Raw genomic sequence first — 17958 nt, 5'->3', positions numbered from 1 at the left:
TGCTTATGATAGTTTAATTAGGTCGTGAGGGGTGCGCTGTGTGGAGCAGTAATGAATGACTGTTGCTCGGTTTTCTTGTTTTTTCGACCTTGAATTTGTGGGAACTATCGATACAGGTTGTGTTTCCCAGTGACATCTGTCCACCTTGGTAGCGAAGTAGGTAGCGCATCAGTCTCATATACTGAAGGTCGTGAGTTCAATCTTCACCCGGGGAAGTTGGAGCAGATTTTTTGTTTGCTTATGAGAGTTTAATTTGGTCGTGAGGGTTGCGCCGTCTGGAGCAGTAATGATTGACTGTTCTCGGTTTTCTTACTTTTTTGACCTTTAATTTGTGGGAACTAATGATCCCGGTTGCGTTTCCCAGTGACAACTGTCCGCCTCGGTAACGCAGTAGGCAGCGCGTTCGTCTCATAATCTGAAGGTCGTGAGTTCGAACCTCACCCGGGGCAAAGAGGTGCAGTTTTTTGTTTGCTTATGAAAGAATAATTAGGTCATGAGGGGTGCACTGTCTGGAGCAGTAATGAATGACTATTGCTCGGTTTTCTTATTTTTTCCACCTTTATTTGTGGAAACTATCGAAAACGGTTGTGTTTCCCAGTGACCCCTCTCCGCCTCGGTAGCGCAGTGGGCAGCGCGTCAGTCTCATAATGTGAAGGTCGTGAATTCAAACCTCACCAGCGACAAAGGTGGTGCAGTTTTTTGTTTGCTAATGAGAGTTCAATTAGGTCGTGAGGTGTGCGCTGTCTGGAGCAGTAATGAATGACTGTTGCTTGGTTTTCTTATTTTTTCGACCTTCAATTTGTGGGAACTAATGACACCGGTTGCGTCTCCCAGTTACCGCAGTCTGCCTCGGTAGCGCAGTAGGCAGTGCGTCAGTCTCATAATCTGAAGGTCGTGAGTTAATCCTAACCCGGGGCAAAGGCGGTGCAGTTTTTTTGTTTGCTTATGAGAGTTTAAATAAGTCGTGAAGGGTGCGCTGTCTGCAGCAGTAATGAATGACTGTTGCTGAGTTTTCTTACTTTTTCGACCTTTAACTTGTGGGAATATTGATACCGGTTGTGTTTCCCAGTGACACCTGTCCGCCTCGGTAGTGCAGTAGATAGCGCGTCAGTCTAACAGACTGAAGGTCGTGAGGTCAATCCTCACCCGTGGCAAAGGTGGTGCCATTTTCTTGTTTACTTATGAGAGTTTATTTAGGTCGTGAGGGGTGCGGTGTCTGGAGCAGTAATGAATGACTGTTGCTCAATTTTCTTACCTTTTCGACCTTACACTTCTGGGAACTAATGATAGCGGTTGCGTTTCCCAGTGACACCTGTCCACCTCGGTAGCGCAGTAGGTAGCGCGCAAGTCTCATAACCTGAAGGTCGTGAGTTCAATCTTCACCCGAGGCAAAGGCGGTGCAGTTTTTTTGTTTGCTTATGAGAGTTTAATTAGGTCGTGAGGGGTGCGCTGTCGGGAGCAGTAATGAATGACTGTTGCTCGGTTTTCTTACTTTTTCGACCTTTAATTTGTGGGAACTAATGATCCTGGTTGCGTTTCCCAGTGACACCTGTCCGCCTCGATAGTGCAGTAGGCCGCACGTCAGTGTCGAAATCTGAAGGTCGCGAGTTCAATCCTCACCCGGGGCAAAAGCGGTGCAGATGTTTTGTTTGCTAATGAGAGTTTAATTAGGTCGTGAGGGGTGCGCTGTCTGGAGCAGTAATGAATGACTGTTGCTTGGTTTTCTTATATTTCGACCTTCAATTTGTGGGAACTAATGACACCGGTTGCGTCTCCCAGTTACCGCTGTCTGCCTCGGTAGCGCAGTAGGCAGCGCGTCAGTCTCATAATCTGAAGGTCGTGAGTTCAATCCACAACCGGGGCAAAGGAGGTACAGATTTTTTGTTTGCTTGTGAGAGTTTAATTAGGCCGTTAGGGGTGCGCTGTGTGCAGCAGTAATGAATGGCTGTTGCTCAGTTTTCTTACTTTTTCGACTTATAATTTGTGGGAACTAATGATACCGGTTGCGTTTCCCAGTGACCCCCGTCTGCCTCGGTAGCGCAGTAGGCAGCGCGTCAGTCTCATAATCTGAAGGTCGTGAGTTCAATCCTAACCCGGGGCAAAGGCGGTGCAGTTTTTTTTGTTTGCTTAGGATAGTTTAATTAGGTCGTGAGGGGTGCGCTGTCTGGAACAGTAATGAATGACTGTTGCTCGGTTTTCTTAGTTTTTCGGCCTTTAAATTGTGGGAACTAATGATCCCGGTTGCGTTTTCCAGTGACACCTGTCCGCCTAGATAGCGCAGTAGGCAGCGTGTCAGTGTCATAATCTGAAGGTCGTGAGTTCAATCCTCACCCGGGGCAAAGGCGGTGCAGTTTTTTGTGTTTGCTTATGATAGTTTAATTAGGTAGCGAGGGGTGGGCTGTCTGGAGCAGTGATGAATGACTGTTGCTCGGTTTTCTTACTTTTTCGGCCTTTAGTTTGTGGGAACTAATGATCCCGGTTGCGTTTTCTAGTGACACCTGTCCGCCTAGATAGCGCAGTAGGCAGCGCGTCAGTCTCATAATCTGAAGGTCGTGAGTTCAATCCACACCCGGGGCAAAGAAGGTACAGATTTTTTGTTTGCTTGTGAGAGTTTAATTAGGTCGTTAGGGGTGCGCTGTGTGGAGCAGTAATGAATGACTGTTGCTCGGTTTTCTTATTTTTTCGACCTTGAATTTGTGGGAACTATCGATACCGGTTGTGTTTCCCAGTGACATCTGTCCGCCTTGGTAGCGAAGTAGGTAGCGCATCAGTCTCATATTCTGAAGGTCGTGAGTTCAATCTTCACCCGGGGAAGTTGGAGCAGATTTTTTGTTTGCTTATGAGAGTTTAATTGGGTCGTGAGGGTTGCGCCGTCTGGAGCAGTAATGATTGACTGTTCTCGGTTTTCTTACTTTTTTGACCTTTAATTTGTGGGAACTAATGATCCCGGTTGCGTTTCCCATTAAACCCTCTCCGCCTCGGTAGCGCAGTGGGCAGCGCGTCAGTCTCATAATGTGAAGGTCGTGAGTTCAAACCTCACCAGGGGCAAAGGTGGTGCAGTTTTTTGTTTGTAATGAGAGTTTAATAAGGTCGTGAGGTGTGCGCTGTCTAGAGCAGTAATGAATGACTGTTGCTTGGTTTTCTTATTTTTTCGACCTTCAATTTGTGGGAACTAATGACACCGGTTGCGTCTCCCAGTTACCGCTGTCTGCCTTGGTAGCGCAGTAGGCAGTGCGTCAGTCTCATAATCTGAAGGTCGTGAGTTAATCCTAACCCGGGGCAAAGGCGGTGCAGTTTTTTTGTTTGCTTATGAGAGTTTAAATAAGTCGTGAAGGGTGCGCTGTCTGCAGCAGTAATGAATGACTGTTGCTGAGTTTTCTTACTTTTTTGACCTTTAACTTGTGGGAACTATTGATACCGGTTGTGTTTCCCAGTGACACCTGTACGCCTCGGTAGTGCAGTAGATAGCGCGTCAGTCTCATATACTGAAGGTCGTGAGTTCAATCCTCACCCGTGGCAAAGGCGGTGCAGTTTTTTTGTTTGCTTATGAGAGTTTAATTAGGTCGTGAGGGGTGCGCTGTCTGGAGCAGTAATGAATGACTGTTGTTCGGTTTTCTTACCTTTTCGACCTTACACTTCTGGGAACTAATGATACCGGTTGCGTTTCCCAGTGACATCTGTCCGCCTCGGTAGCGCAGTAGGCAGCGCGTCAGTATCATAATCTGAAGGTCGTGAGTTCAATCCACAACCGGAACAAAGGAGGTACAGATTTTTTGTTTGCTTGTGAGAGTTTAATTAGGCCGTTAGGGGTGCGCTGTGTGCAGCAGTAATGAATGGCTGTTGCTCAGTTTTCTTACTTTTTCGACTTATAATTTGTGGGAACTAATGATACCGGTTGCGTTTCCCAGTGACCCCCGTCTGCCTCGGTAGCGCAGTAGGCAGCGCGTCAGTCTCATAATCTGAAGGTCGTGAGTTCAATCCTAAGCCGGGGCAAAGGCGGTGCAGTTTTTTTGTTTGCTTATGATAGTTTAATTAGGTCGGGAGGGGTGCGCTGTCTGGAACAGTAATGAATGACTGTTGCTCGGTTTTCTTACTTTTTCGGTCTTTAAATTGTGGGAACTAATGATCCCGGTTGCGTTTTCCAGTGACACCTGTCCGCCTAGATAGCGCAGTAGGCAGCGTGTCAGTGTCATAATCTGCAGGTCGTGAGTTCAATCCTCATTCGGGGCAAAGGCGGTGCAGTTTTTTTGTTTGCTTATGATAGTTTAATTAGGTCGCGAGGGGTGGGCTGTCTGGAGCAGTAATGAATGGCTGTTGCTCGGTTTTCGTACTTTTTCGGCCTTTAGTTTGTGGGAACTAATGATCCCGGTTGCGTTTTCTAGTGACACCTGTCCGCCTAGATAGCGCAGTAGGCAGCGCGTCAGTCTCATAATCTGAAGGTCGTGAGTTCAATCCACACCCGGGGCAAAGAAGGTACAGATTTTTTGTTTGCTTGTGAGAGTTTAAATAGGTCGTTAGGGGTGGGCTGTCTGGAGCAGTGATGAATGACTGTTGCTCGGTTTTCTTACTTTTTCGGCCTTTAGTTTGTGGGAACTAATGATCCCGGTTGCGTTTTCTAGTGACACCTGTCCGCCTAGATAGCGCAGTAGGCAGCGCGTCAGTCTCATAATCTGAAGGTCGTGAGTTCAATCCACACCCGGGGCAAAGAAGGTACAGATTTTTTGTTTGCTTGTGAGAGTTTAATTAGGTCGTTAGGGGTGCGCTGTGTGGAGCAGTAATGAATGACTGTTGCTCGGTTTTCTTATTTTTTCGACCTTGAATTTGTGGGAACTATCGATACCGGTTGTGTTTCCCAGTGACATCTGTCCGCCTTGGTAGCGAAGTAGGTAGCGCATCAGTCTCATATACTGAAGGTCGTGAGTTCAATCTTCACCCGGGGAAGTTGGAGCAGATTTTTTGTTTGCTTATGAGAGTTTAATTTGGTCGTGAGGGTTGCGCCGTCTGGAGCAGTAATGATTGACTGTTCTCGGTTTTCTTACTTTTTTGACCTTTAATTTGTGGGAACTAATGATCCCGGTTGCGTTTCCCATTGACCCCTCTCCGCCTTGGTAGCGCAGTGGGCAGCGCGTCAGTTTCAAAATGTGAAGGTCGTGAGTTCAAACCTCACCAGGGGCAAAGGTGGTGCAGTTTTTTGTTTGTAATGAGAGTTTAATTAGGTCGTGAGGTGTGCGCTGTCTGGAGCAGTAATGAATGACTGTTGCTTGGTTTTCTTATTTTTTCGACCTTCAATTTGTGGGAACTAATGACACCGGTTGCGTCTCCCAGTTACCGCTGTCTGCCTTGGTAGCGCAGTAGGCAGGGCGTCAGTCTCATAATCTGAAGGTCGTGAGTTAATCCTAACCCGGGGCAAAGGCGGTGCAGTTTTTTTGTTTGCTTATGAGAGTTTAAATAAGTCGTGAAGGGTGCGCTGTCTGCAGCAGTAATGAATGACTGTTGCTGAGTTTTCTTACTTTTTCGACCTTTAACTTGTGGGAACTATTGATACCGGTTGTGTTTCCCAGTGACACCTGTCCGCCTCGGTAGTGCAGTAGATAGCGCGTCAGTCTCATATACTGAAGGTCGTGAGTTCAATCCTCACCCGTGGCAAAGGCGGTGCAGTTTTTTTGTTTGCTTATGAGAGTTTAATTAGGTCGTGAGGGGTGCGCTGTCTGGAGCAGTAATGAATGACTGTTGCTCGGTTTTCTTACCTTTTCGACCTTACACTTCTGGGAACTAATGATACCGGTTGCGTTTCCCAGTGACATCTGTCCGCCTCGGTAGCGCAGTAGGCAGCGCGTCAGTATCATAATCTGAATGTCGTGAGTTCAATCCACAACCGGAACAAAGGAGGTACAGATTTTTTGTTTGCTTGTGAGAGTTTAATTAGGCCGTTAGGGGTGCGCTGTGTGCAGCAGTAATGAATGGCTGTTGCTCAGTTTTCTTACTTTTTCGACTTATAATTTGTGGGAACTAATGATACCGGTTGCGTTTCCCAGTGACCCCCGTCTGCCTCGGTAGCGCAGTAGGCAGCGCGTCAGTCTCATAATCTGAAGGTCGTGAGTTCAATCCTAAGCCGGGGCAAAGGCGGTGCAGTTTTTTGTTTGCTTATGATAGTTTAATTAGGTCGGGAGGGGTGCGCTGTCTGGAACAGTAATGAATGACTGTTGCTCGGTTTTCTAACTTTTTCGGCCTTTAAATTGTGGGAACTAATGATCCCGGTTGCGTTTTCCAGTGACACCTGTCCGCCTAGATAGCGCAGTAGGCAGCGTGTCAGTGTCATAATCTGCAGGTCGTGAGTTCAATCCTCATTCGGGGCAAAGACGGTGCAGTTTTTTTGTTTGCTTATGATAGTTTAATTAGGTCGCGAGGGGTGGGCTGTCTGGAGCAGTAATGAATGACTGTTGCTCGGTTTTCGTACTTTTTCGGCCTTTAGTTTGTGGGAACTAATGATCCCGGTTGCGTTTTCTAGTGACACCTGTCCGCCTAGATAGCGCAGTAGGCAGCGCGTCAGTCTCATAATCTGAAGGTCGTGAGTTCAATCCACACCCGGGGCAAAGAAGGTACAGATTTTTTGTTTGCTTGTGAGAGTTTAAATAGGTCGTTAGGGGTGCGCTGTGTGGAGCAGTAATGAATGACTGTTGCTCGGTTTTCTTATTTTTTCGACCTTGAATTTGTGGGAACTATCGATACCGGTTGTGTTTCCCAGTGACATCTGTCCGCCTTGGTAGCGAAGTAGGTAGCGCGTCAGTCTCATATACTGAAGGTCGTGAGTTCAATCTTCACCCGGGGAAGTTGGAGCAGATTTTTTGTTTGCTTATGAGAGTTTAATTGGGTCGTGAGGGTTGCGCCGTCTGGAGCAGCAATGATTGACTGTTCTCGGTTTTCTTACTTTTTTGACCTTTAATTTGTGGGAACTAATGATCCCGGTTGCGTTTCCCATTGACCCCCCTCCGCCTCGGTAGCGCAGTGGGCAGCGCGTCAGTCTCATAATGTGAAGGTCGTGAGTTCAAACCTCCCAAGGGGCAAAGGTGGTGCAGTTTTTTGTTTGCTAATGAGAGTTTAATTAGGTCGTGAGGTGTGCGCTGTCTGGAGCAGTAATGAATGACTGTTGCTTGGTTTTCTTATTTTTTCGACCTTCAATTTGTGGGAACTAATGACACCGGTTGCGTCTCCCAGTTACCGCTGTCTGCCTCGGTAGCGCAGTAGGCAGTGCGTCAGTCTCTTAATTTGAAGGTCGTGAGTTAATCCTAACCCGGGGCAAAGGCGGTGCAGTTTTTTTGTTTGCTTATGAGAGTTTAAATAAGTCGTGAAGGGTGCGCTGTCTGCAGCAGTAATGAATGACTGTTGCTTGGTTTTCTTACATTTTCGACCTTTAACTTGTGGGAACTATTGATACCGGTTGTGTTTCCCAGTGACACCTGTCCGCCTCGGTAGTGCAGTAGATAGCGCGTCAGTCTCATATACTGAAGGTCGTGAGTTCAATCCTCACCCGTGGCAAAGGTGGTGCCGTTTTCTTGTTTACTTATGAGAGTTTAATTAGGTCGTGAGGGGTGCGCTGTCGGGAGCAGTAATGAATGACTGTTGCTCGGTTTTCTTACTTTTTCGACCTTTAATTTGTGGGAACTAATGATCCTGGTTGCGTTTCCCAGTGACACCTGTCCGCCTCGATAGTGCAGTAGGCCGCACGTCAGTGTCGAAATCTGAAGGTCGCGAGTTCAATCCTCACCCGGGGCAAAAGCGGTGCAGATGTTTTGTTTGCTAATGAGAGTTTAATTAGGTCGTGAGGGGTGCGCTGTCTGGAGCAGTAATGAATGACTGTTGCTTGGTTTTCTTATATTTCGACCTTCAATTTGTGGGAACTAATGACACCGGTTGCGTCTCCCAGTTACCGCTGTCTGCCTCTGTAGCGCAGTAGGCAGCGCGTCAGTCTCATAATCTGAAGGTCGTGAGTTCAATCCACAACCGGGGCAAAGGAGGTACAGATTTTTTGTTTGCTTGTGAGAGTTTAATTAGGCCGTTAGGGGTGCGCTGTGTGCAGCAGTAATGAATGGCTGTTGCTCAGTTTTCTTACTTTTTCGACTTATAATTTGTGGGAACTAATGATACCGCTTGCGTTTCCCAGTGACCCCCGTCTGCCTCGGTAGCGCAGTAGGCAGCGCGTCAGTCTCATAATCTGAAGGTCGTGAGTTCAATCCTAACCCGGGGCAAAGGCGGTGCAGTTTTTTTTGTTTGCTTATGATAGTTTAATTAGGTCGTGAGGGGTGCGCTGTCTGGAACAGTAATGAATGACTGTTGCTCGGTTTTCTTAGTTTTTTGGCCTTTAAATTGTGGGAACTAATGATCCCGGTTGCGTTTTCCAGTGACACCTGTCCGCCTAGATAGCGCAGTAGGCAGCGTGTCAGTGTCATAATCTGAAGGTCGTGAGTTCAATCCTCACCCGGGGCAAAGGCGGTGCAGTTTTTTGTGTTTGCTTATGATAGTTTAATTAGGTAGCGAGGGGTGGGCTGTCTGGAGCAGTGATGAATGACTGTTGCTCGGTTTTCTTACTTTTTCGGCCTTTAGTTTGTGGGAACTAATGATCCCGGTTGCGTTTTCTAGTGACACCTGTCCGCCTAGATAGCGCAGTAGGCAGCGCGTCAGTCTCATAATCTGAAGGTCGTGAGTTCAATCCACACCCGGGGCAAAGAAGGTACAGATTTTTTGTTTGCTTGTGAGAGTTTAATTAGGTCGTTAGGGGTGCGCTGTGTGGAGCAGTAATGAATGACTGTTGCTCGGTTTTCTTATTTTTTCGACCTTGAATTTGTGGGAACTATCGATACCGGTTGTGTTTCCCAGTGACATCTGTCCGCCTTGGTAGCGAAGTAGGTAGCGCATCAGTCTCATATACTGAAGGTCGTGAGTTCAATCTTCACCCGGGGAAGTTGGAGCAGATTTTTTGTTTGCTTATGAGAGTTTAATTTGGTCGTGAGGGTTGCGCCGTCTGGAGCAGTAATGATTGACTGTTCTCGGTTTTCTTACTTTTTTGACCTTTAATTTGTGGGAACTAATGATCCCGGTTGCGTTTCCCATTGACCCCTCTCCGCCTCGGTAGCGCAGTGGGCAGCGCGTCAGTTTCATAATGTGAAGGTCGTGAGTTCAAACCTCACCAGGGGCAAAGGTGGTGCAGTTTTTTGTTTGTAATGAGAGTTTAATTAGGTCGTGAGGTGTGCGCTGTCTGGAGCAGTAATGAATGACTGTTGCTTGGTTTTCTTATTTTTTCGACCTTCAATTTGTGGGAACTAATGACACCGGTTGCGTCTCCCAGTTACCGCTGTCTGCCTTGGTAGCGCAGTAGGCAGGGCGTCAGTCTCATAATCTGAAGGTCGTGAGTTAATCCTAACCCGGGGCAAAGGCGGTGCAGTTTTTTTGTTTGCTTATGAGAGTTTAAATAAGTCGTGAAGGGTGCGCTGTCTGCAGCAGTAATGAATGACTGTTGCTGAGTTTTCTTACTTTTTCGACCTTTAACTTGTGGGAACTATTGATACCGGTTGTGTTTCCCAGTGACACCTGTCCGCCTCGGTAGTGCAGTAGAGAGCGCGTCAGTCTCATATACTGAAGGTCGTGAGTTCAATCCTCACCCGTGGCAAAGGCGGTGCAGTTTTTTTGTTTGCTTATGAGAGTTTAATTAGGTCGTGAGGGGTGCGCTGTCTGGAGCAGTAATGAATGACTGTTGCTCGGTTTTCTTACCTTTTCGACCTTACACTTCTGGGAACTAATGATACCGGTTGCGTTTCCCAGTGACATCTGTCCGCCTCGGTAGCGCAGTAGGCAGCGCGTCAGTATCATAATCTGAAGGTCGTGAGTTCAATCCACAACCGGAACAAAGGAGGTACAGATTTTTTGTTTGCTTGTGAGAGTTTAATTAGGCCGTTAGGGGTGCGCTGTGTGCAGCAGTAATGAATGGCTGTTGCTCAGTTTTCTTACTTTTTTGACTTATAATTTGTGGGAACTAATGATACCGGTTGCGTTTCCCAGTGACCCCCGTCTGCCTCGGTAGCGCAGTAGGCAGCGCGTCAGTCTCATATACTGAAGGTCGTGAGTTCAATCTTCACCCGGGGAAGTTGGAGCAGATTTTTTGTTTGCTTATGAGAGTTTATTTGGGTCGTGAGGGTTGCGCTGTCTGGAGCGCTAATGAATGACTGTTCTCGGTTTTCTTACTTTTTCGACCTTTAATTTGTGGGAACTAATGATCCCGGTTGCGTTTCCCGGCGACACCTGTCCGCCTAGATAGCGCAGTAGGCAGCGTGTCAGTGTCATAATCTGCAGGTCGTGAGTTCAATCCTCATTCGGGGCAAAGGCGGTGCAGTTTTTTTGTTTGCTTATGATAGTTTAATTAGGTCGCGAGGGGTGGGCTGTCTGGAGCAGTAATGAATGACTGTTGCTTGGTTTTCTTACATTTTCGACCTTTAACTTGTGGGAACTATTGATACCGGTTGTGTTTCCCAGTGACACCTGTCCGCCTCGGTAGTGCAGTAGATAGCGCGTCAGTCTCATATACTGAAGGTCGTGAGTTCAATCCTCACCCGTGGCAAAGGTGGTGCCGTTTTCTTGTTTACTTATGAGAGTTTATTTAGGTCGTGAGGGGTGCGGTGTCTGGAGCAGTAATGAATGACTGTTGCTCAATTTTCTTACCTTTTCGACCTTACACTTCTGGGAACTAATGATAGCGGTTGCGTTTCCCAGTGACACCTGTCCACCTCGGTAGCGCAGTAGGTAGCGCGCAAGTCTCGTAACCTGAAGGTGGTGAGTTCAATCCTCACCCGAGGCAAAGGCGGTGCAGTTTTTTTGTTTGCTTATGAGAGTTTAATTAGGTCGTGAGGGGTGCGCTGTCGGGAGCAGTAATGAATGACTGTTGCTCGGTTTTCTTACTTTTTCGACCTTTAATTTGTGGGAACTAATGATCCTGGTTGCGTTTCCCAGTGACACCTGTCCGCCTCGATAGCGCAGTAGGCAGCACGTCAGTGTCAAAATCTGAAGGTCGCGAGTTCAATCCTCACCCGGGGCCAAAGCGGTGCAGATGTTTTGTTTGCTTATGAGAGTTTGATTAGGTCATTAGGGGTGCACTGTCTGGAGCAGTATTGACTGACTGTTGCTCGGTTTTCTTATTTTTTTCACCTTTATTTTTTGTGGAAACTATCGATAACGGTTGTGTTTCCCAGTGACCCCTGTCCGCCTCGGCAGCGCAGTAGGCAGCGCGTCAGTCTCATAATGTGAAAGTCGTGAGTTCAAACCTCACCAGGGGCAAAGGTGGTGCAGTTTTTTGTTTGCTAATGAGAGTTTATTTAGGTCGTGAGGGGTGCGCTCTCTGGAGCAGTAATGAATGACTGTTGCTGAGTTTTCTTACTTTTTCGACCTTTAACTTGTGGGAACTATTGATACCGGTTGTGTTTCCCAGTGACACCTGTCCGCCTCGGTAGTGCAGTAGGTAGCACGTCAGTCTCATATACTGAAGGTCGTGAGTTCAATCCTCACCCGTGGCAAAAGTGGTGCCGTTTTCTTGTTAACTTATGAGAGTTTATTTAGGTCGTGAGGGGTGCGGTGTCTGGAGCAGTAATGAATGACTGTTGCTCGGTTTTCTTACCTTTTCGGCCTTACACTTCTGTGAACTAATGATACCGGTTGCGTTTCCCAGTGACACCTGTCCGCCTCGGTAGCACAGTAGGCAGAGCATCAGTCTGATAATCTGAAGGTCGTGAGTTCAACCCTCACACGGGGCAAAGTTGGTGCAGTTTCTTTGTTTGCTTCTGAGAGTTTAATTAGGTCGTGAGGGGTTCGCTGTCTGGAGCAGTAATGAACGACTGTTGCTCAGTTTTCTTACATTTCGACCTTTAATTTGTGGGAACTAATGATCCCGGTTGCGTTTCCCAGTGACACCTGTCCGCCTCGATAGCGCAGTAGGCAGCGCGTCAGTCTCATAATCTGAAGGTCGCGAGTTCAATCCTCACCCGGGGCAAAAGCGGTGCAGATGTTTTGTTTGCTTATGAGAGTTTAATTAGGTCCTGAGGGGGTGCACTGTCTGGAGCAGTAATGAATGACTGTTGCTCTGTTTTCTTATTTTTTCCACCTTTATTTTTTGTGGAAACAATCGATAACGGTTGTGTTTCCCAGTGACCCCTGTCCGCCTCGGTAGCGCAGTAGGCAGCGCGTCAGTCTCATAATGTGAAGGTCGTGAGTTCAAACCTTACCAGGGGCAAAGGTGGGGCAGTTTTTTGTTTGCTAATGAGAGTTTAATTAGGTCGTGAGGGGTGCGCTTTCGGGAGCAGTAATGAATGACTGTTGCTGAGTTTTCTTACTTTTTCGACCTTTACCTTTTGGGAACTATTGATACCGGTTGTGTTTCCCAGTGACACCCTTCCGCCTCGGTAGTGCAGTAGGTAGCACGTCAGTCTCATATACTGAAGGTCGTGAGTTCAATCCTCACCCGTGGCAAAAGTGGTGCCGTTTTCTTGTTAACTTATGAGAGTTTATTTAGGTCGTGAGGGGTGCGGTGTCTGGAGCAGTAATGAATGACTGTTGCTCGGTTTTCTTACCTTTTCGGCCTTACACTTCTGGGAACTAATGATACCGGTTGCGTTTCCCAGTGACACCTGTCCGCCTCGGTAGCACAGTAGGCAGAGCATCAGTCTTACAATCTGAAGGTCGTGAGTTCAACCCTCACACGGGGCAAAGTTGGTGAAGTTTCTTTGTTTGCTTCTGAGAGTTTAATTAGGTCGTGAGGGGTGCGCTGTCTGGAGCAGTAATGAATGACTGTTGCTCGATTTTCTTACTTTTTCGACCTTTAATTTGTGGGAACTAATGATCCTGGTTGCGTTTTCCAGTGACACCTGTCCGCCTCGATAGCACAGTAGGCAGCACGTCAGTGTCAAAATCTGAAGGTCGCGAGTTCAATCTTCACCCGGAGAAAAGCGGTGCAGATGTTTTGTTTGCTTATGAGAGTTTAATTAGGTCATGAGCGGTGCACTGTCTGGAGCAGTAATGAATGACTGTTGCTCGGTTTTCTTATTTTTTCGACCTTTATTTTTTGTGGAAACTATCGATAATGGTTGTGTTTCCCAGTGACACCTGTCCGCCTCGGTAGCGCAGTAGGCAGCGCGTCAGTCTCATAATGTGAAGGTCGTGAGTTCAAACCTCACGAGGGGCAAAGGTGGTGCAGTTTTTTGTTTGCTAATGAGAGTTTAATTAGGTCGTGAGGGGTGCGCTGTCCGGAGCAGTAATGAATGACTGTTGCTTGGTTTTCTTATTTTTTCGACCTTCAATTTGTGGGAACTATTGACACCGGTTGCGTCTCCCAGTTACCGCTGTCTGCCTCGGTAGCGCAGTAGGCAGCGCGTCAGTCTCATAATCTGAAGGTCGTGAGTTCAATCCTAACCCGGGGCAAAGGCGGTGCAGTTTTTTTGTTTGCTTATGAGAGTTTAATTAGGTCGTGAGGGGTGCGCTGTCTGGAGCAGTAATGAATGACTGTTGCTCGGTTTTCTTACCTTTTCGACCTTACACTTCTGGGAACTAATGATACCGGTTGCGTTTCCCAGTGACACCTGTCCGCCTCGGTAGCGCAGTAGGCAGCGCGTCAGTGTCATAACCTGAAGGTCGTGAGTTCAATCCACAACCGGGGCAAAGGAGGTAAAGATTTTTTGTTTGCTTGTGAGAGTTTAATTAGGCCGTTAGGGGTGCGCTGTGTGGAGCAGTAATGAATGGCTGTTGCTCAGTTTTCTTACTTTTTCGACTTATAATTTGTGGGAACTAATGATACCGGTTGCGTTTCCAAGTGACCCCCGTCTGCCTCGGTAGCGCAGTAGGCAGCGCGTCAGTCTCATAATCTGAAGGTCGTGAGTTCAATCCTAACCCGGGGCAAAGGCGGTGCAGTTTTTTTGTTTGCTTATGATAGTTTAATTAGGTCGTGAGGGGTGCGCTGTCTGGAGCAGTAATGAATGACTGTTGCTCGGTTTTCTTAGTTTTTCGGCCTTTAATTTGTGGGAACTAATGATCCCGGTTGCGTTTTCCAGTGACACCTGTCCGCCTAGATAGCGCAGTAGGCAGCGTGTCAGTGTCATAATCTGAAGGTCGTGAGTTCAGTCCTCACCCGGGGCAAAGGCGGTGCAGTTTTTTTGTTTGCTTATGATAGTTTAATTAGGTCGTGAGGGGTGCGCTGTGTGGAGCAGTAATGAATGGCTGTTGCTTGGTTTTCTTGTTTTTTCGACCTTGAATTTGTGGGAACTATCGATACAGGTTGTGTTTCCCAGTGACATCTGTCCGCCTTGGTAGCGAAGTAGGTAGCGCGGGAGTCTCATATACTGAAGGTCGTGAGTTCAATCTTCACCCGGGGAAGTTGGAGCAGATTTTTTGTTTGCTTATGAGAGTTTCATTGGGTCGTGAGGGTTGCGCTGTCTGGAGCAGTAATGATTGACTGTTCTCGGTTTTCTTACTTTTTTGACCTTTAAATTGTGGGAACTAATGATCCCGGTTGCGTTTCCCAGTGACAACTGTCCGCCTCGGTAGCGCAGTAGGCAGCGCGGCCGTCTCATAATCTGAAGGTCGTGAGTTCGAACCTCACCCGGGGCAAAGAGGTGCAGTTTTTTGTTTGCTTATGAAAAAATAATTAGGTCATGAGGGGTGCACTGTCTGGAGCAGTAATGAATGACTATTGCTCGGTTTTCTTATTTTTTCCACCTTTATTTGTGGAAACTATCGAAAACGGTTGTGTTTCCCAGTGACCCCTCTCCGCCGCGGTAGCGCAGTGGGCAGCGCGTCAGTCTCATAATGTGAAGGTCGTGAGTTCAAACCTCACCAGGGGCAAAGGTGGTGCAGTTTTTTGTTTGCTAATGAGAGTTTAATTAGGTCGTGAGGTGTGCGCTGTCTGGAGCAGTAATGAATGACTGTTGCTTGGTTTTCTTCTTTTTTCGACCTTCAATTTGTGGGAACTAATGACACCGGTTGCGTCTCCCAGTTACCGCAGTCTGCCTCGGTAGCGCAGTAGGCAGTGCGTCAGTTTCATAATCTGAAGGTCGTGAGTTAATCCTAACCCGGGGCAAAGGCGGTGCAGTTTTTTTGTTTGCTTATGAGAGTTTAAATAAGTCGTGAAGGGTGCGCTGTCTGCAGCAGTAATGAATGGCTGTTGCTGAGTTTTCTTACTTTTTCGACCTTTAACTTGTGGGAACTATTGATACCGGTTGTGTTTCCCAGTGACACCTGTCCGCCTCGGTAGTGCAGTAGATAGCGCGTCAGTCTCATATACTGAAGGTCGTGAGGTCAATCCTCACCCGTGGCAAAGGTGGTGCCGTTTTCTTGTTTACTTATGAGAGTTTATTTAGGTCGTGAGGGGTGCGCTGTCTGGAACAGTAATGAATGACTGTTGCTCGGTTTTCTTAGTTTTTCGGCCTTTAAATTGTGGGAACTAATGATCCCGGTTGCGTTTTCCAGTGACACCTGTCCGCCTAGATAGCGCAGTAGGCAGCGTGTCAGTGTCATAATCGGAAGGTCGTGAGTTCAATCCTCACCCGGGGCAAAGGCGGTGCAGTTTTTTTGTTTGCTTATGATAGTTTAATTAGGTCGCGAGGGGTTTGCTGTCTGGAGCAGTAATGAATGACTGTTGCTCGGTTTTCTTACTTTTTCGGCCTTTAGTTTGTGGGAACTAAGGATCCCGGTTGCGTTTTCTAGTGATACCTGTCCGCCTAGATAGCGCAGTAGGCAGCGCGTCAGTCTCATAATCTGAAGGTCGTGAGTTCAATCCACACCCGGGGCAAAGAAGGTACAGATTTTTTGTTTGCTTGTGAGAGTCTAATTAGGTCGTTAGGGGTGCGCTGTGTGGAGCAGTAATGAATGACTGTTGCTCGGTTTTCTTATTTTTTCGACCTTGAATTTGTGGGAACTATCGATACCGGTTGTGTTTCCCAGTGACATCTGTCCGCCTTGGTAGCGCAGTAGGTAGCGCCTCAGTCTCATATACTGAAGGTCGTGAGTTCAATCTTCACCCGGGGAATTGGAGCATATTTTTTGTTTGCTTATGAGAGTTTAATTGGGTCGTGAGGGTTGCGCCGTCTTGAGCAGTAATGATTGACTGTTCTCGGTTTTCTTACTTTTTTGACCTTTAATTTGTGGGAACTAATGATCCTGGTTGCGTTTCCCAGTGACACCTGTCCGCTTCGATAGTGCAGTAGGCAGCACGTCAGTGTCAAAATCTGAAGGTCGCGAGTTCAATCCTCACCCGGGGCAAATTTGGTGCAGATGTTTTGTTTGCTAATGAGAGTTTAATTAGGTCGTGAGGGGTGCGCTGTCTGGAGCAGTAATGAATGACTGTTGCTTGGTTTTCTTATTTTTTCGACCTTCAATTTGTGGGAACTAATGACACCGGTTGCGTCTCCCAGTTACCGCTGTCTGCCTCGGTAGCGCAGTAGGCAGCGCGTCAGTCTGATAATCTGAAGGTCGCGAGTTCAATCCTAACCCAGGGCAAAGGCGGTGCAGTTTTTTTGTTTGCTTATGAGAGAATAATTAGGTCGTGAGGGGTGCGCTGTCTGGAGCAGTAATGAATGACTGTTGCTCGGTTTTCTTAGTTTTTCGGCCTTTAATTTGTGGGAACTAATGATCCCGGTTGCGTTTTCCAGTGACACCTGTCCGCCTAGATAGCGCAGTAGGCAGCGTGTCAGTGTCATAATCTGAAGGTCGTGAGTTCAGTCCTCACCCGGGGCAAAGGCGGTGCAGTTTTTTTGTTTGCTTATGATAGTTTAATTAGGTCGTGAGGGGTGCGCTGTGTGGAGCAGTAATGAATGACTGTTGCTCGGTTTTCTTGTTTTTTCGACCTTGAATTTGTGGGAACTATCGATACAGGTTGTGTTTCCCAGTGACATCTGTCCGCCTTGGTAGCGAAGTAGGTAGCGCGTGAGTCTCATATACTGAAGGTCGTGAGTTCAATCTTCACCCGGGGAAGTTGGAGCAGATTTTTTGTTTGCTTATGAGACTTTCATTGGGTCGTGAGGGTTGCGCTGTCTGGAGCAGTAATGATTGACTGTTCTCGGTTTTCTTACTTTTTTGACCTTTAATTTGTGGGAACTAATGATCCCGGTTGCGTTTCCCAGTGACAACTGTCCGCCTCGGTAGCGCAGTAGGCAGCGCGTCCGTCTCATAATCTGAAGGTCGTGAGTTCGAACCTCACCCGGGGCAAAGAGGTGCAGTTTTTTGTTTGCTTATGAAAGAATAATTAGGTCATGAGGGGTGCACTGTCTGGAGCAGTAATGAATGACTATTGCTCGGTTTTCTTATTTTTTCCACCTTTAATTTGTGGAAACTATCGAAAACGATTGTGTTTCCCATTGACCCCTCTCCGCCTCGGTAGCGCAGTGGGCAGCGCGTCAGTCTCATAATGTGAAGGTCGTGAGTTCAAACCTCACCAGGGGCAAAGGTGGTGCCGTTTTTTGTTTGCTAATGAGAGTTTAATTAGGTCGTGAAGGGTGCGCTGTCTGCAGCAGTAATGAATGACTGTTGCTTGGTTTTCTTACATTTTCGACCTTTAACTTGTGGGAACTATTGATACCGGTTGTGTTTCCCAGTGACACCTGTCCGCCTCGGTAGTGCAGTAGATAGCGCGTCAGTCTCATATACTGAAGGTCGTGAGTTCAATCCTCACCCGTGGCAAAGGTGGTGCCGTTTTCTTGTTTACTTATGAGAGTTTATTTAGGTCGTGAGGGGTGCGGTGTCTGGAGCAGTAATGAATGACTGTTGCTCAATTTTCTTACCTTTTCGACCTTACACTTCTGGGAACTAATGATAGCGGTTGCGTTTCCCAGTGACACCTGTCCACCTCGGTAGCGCAGTAGGTAGCGCGCAAGTCTCATAACCTGAAGGTCGTGAGTTCAATCCTCACCCGAGGCAAAGGCGGTGCAGTGTTTT

General features: G+C 47.4%; 10 non-coding genes across 10 annotated transcripts; all 10 read left to right on the top strand.

Annotated features, from left to right (window-relative positions):
• Positions 1 to 2028: 2028 nt before the first annotated feature.
• Positions 2029 to 2101, top strand: TRNAM-CAU (transfer RNA methionine (anticodon CAU)). The gene has a single exon. It is a non-coding gene; the product is annotated as a tRNA-Met (tRNA).
• A 3001-nt stretch (positions 2102 to 5102) lies between these two features.
• Positions 5103 to 5175, top strand: TRNAL-CAA (transfer RNA leucine (anticodon CAA)). Its single transcript has one exon. It is a non-coding gene; the product is annotated as a tRNA-Leu (tRNA).
• A 2998-nt stretch (positions 5176 to 8173) lies between these two features.
• On the top strand, positions 8174 to 8246 carry TRNAM-CAU (transfer RNA methionine (anticodon CAU)). The gene has a single exon. It is a non-coding gene; the product is annotated as a tRNA-Met (tRNA).
• Positions 8247 to 11485: 3239 nt separating this feature from the next.
• Positions 11486 to 11558, top strand: TRNAM-CAU (transfer RNA methionine (anticodon CAU)). Its single transcript has one exon. It is a non-coding gene; the product is annotated as a tRNA-Met (tRNA).
• A 164-nt stretch (positions 11559 to 11722) lies between these two features.
• Positions 11723 to 11795, top strand: TRNAI-GAU (transfer RNA isoleucine (anticodon GAU)). Its single transcript has one exon. It is a non-coding gene; the product is annotated as a tRNA-Ile (tRNA).
• Positions 11796 to 12434: 639 nt separating this feature from the next.
• On the top strand, positions 12435 to 12507 carry TRNAM-CAU (transfer RNA methionine (anticodon CAU)). Its single transcript has one exon. It is a non-coding gene; the product is annotated as a tRNA-Met (tRNA).
• Positions 12508 to 12671: 164 nt separating this feature from the next.
• TRNAV-UAC (transfer RNA valine (anticodon UAC)) lies at positions 12672 to 12744 on the top strand. Its single transcript has one exon. It is a non-coding gene; the product is annotated as a tRNA-Val (tRNA).
• Positions 12745 to 13382: 638 nt separating this feature from the next.
• On the top strand, positions 13383 to 13455 carry TRNAM-CAU (transfer RNA methionine (anticodon CAU)). Its single transcript has one exon. It is a non-coding gene; the product is annotated as a tRNA-Met (tRNA).
• A 401-nt stretch (positions 13456 to 13856) lies between these two features.
• TRNAM-CAU (transfer RNA methionine (anticodon CAU)) lies at positions 13857 to 13929 on the top strand. The gene has a single exon. It is a non-coding gene; the product is annotated as a tRNA-Met (tRNA).
• A 3230-nt stretch (positions 13930 to 17159) lies between these two features.
• On the top strand, positions 17160 to 17232 carry TRNAM-CAU (transfer RNA methionine (anticodon CAU)). Its single transcript has one exon. It is a non-coding gene; the product is annotated as a tRNA-Met (tRNA).
• Positions 17233 to 17958: the final 726 nt, after the last annotated feature.

Source organism: Rhipicephalus microplus, chromosome 3 (genome assembly GCF_043290135.1).
Source record: "Rhipicephalus microplus isolate Deutch F79 chromosome 3, USDA_Rmic, whole genome shotgun sequence".
NCBI classification, from domain to species: Eukaryota; Metazoa; Arthropoda; class Arachnida; order Ixodida; family Ixodidae; genus Rhipicephalus; species Rhipicephalus microplus.
Note: the sequence above shows the minus strand (reverse complement) of the source record. Positions and strands in the feature narration are given on the sequence as shown.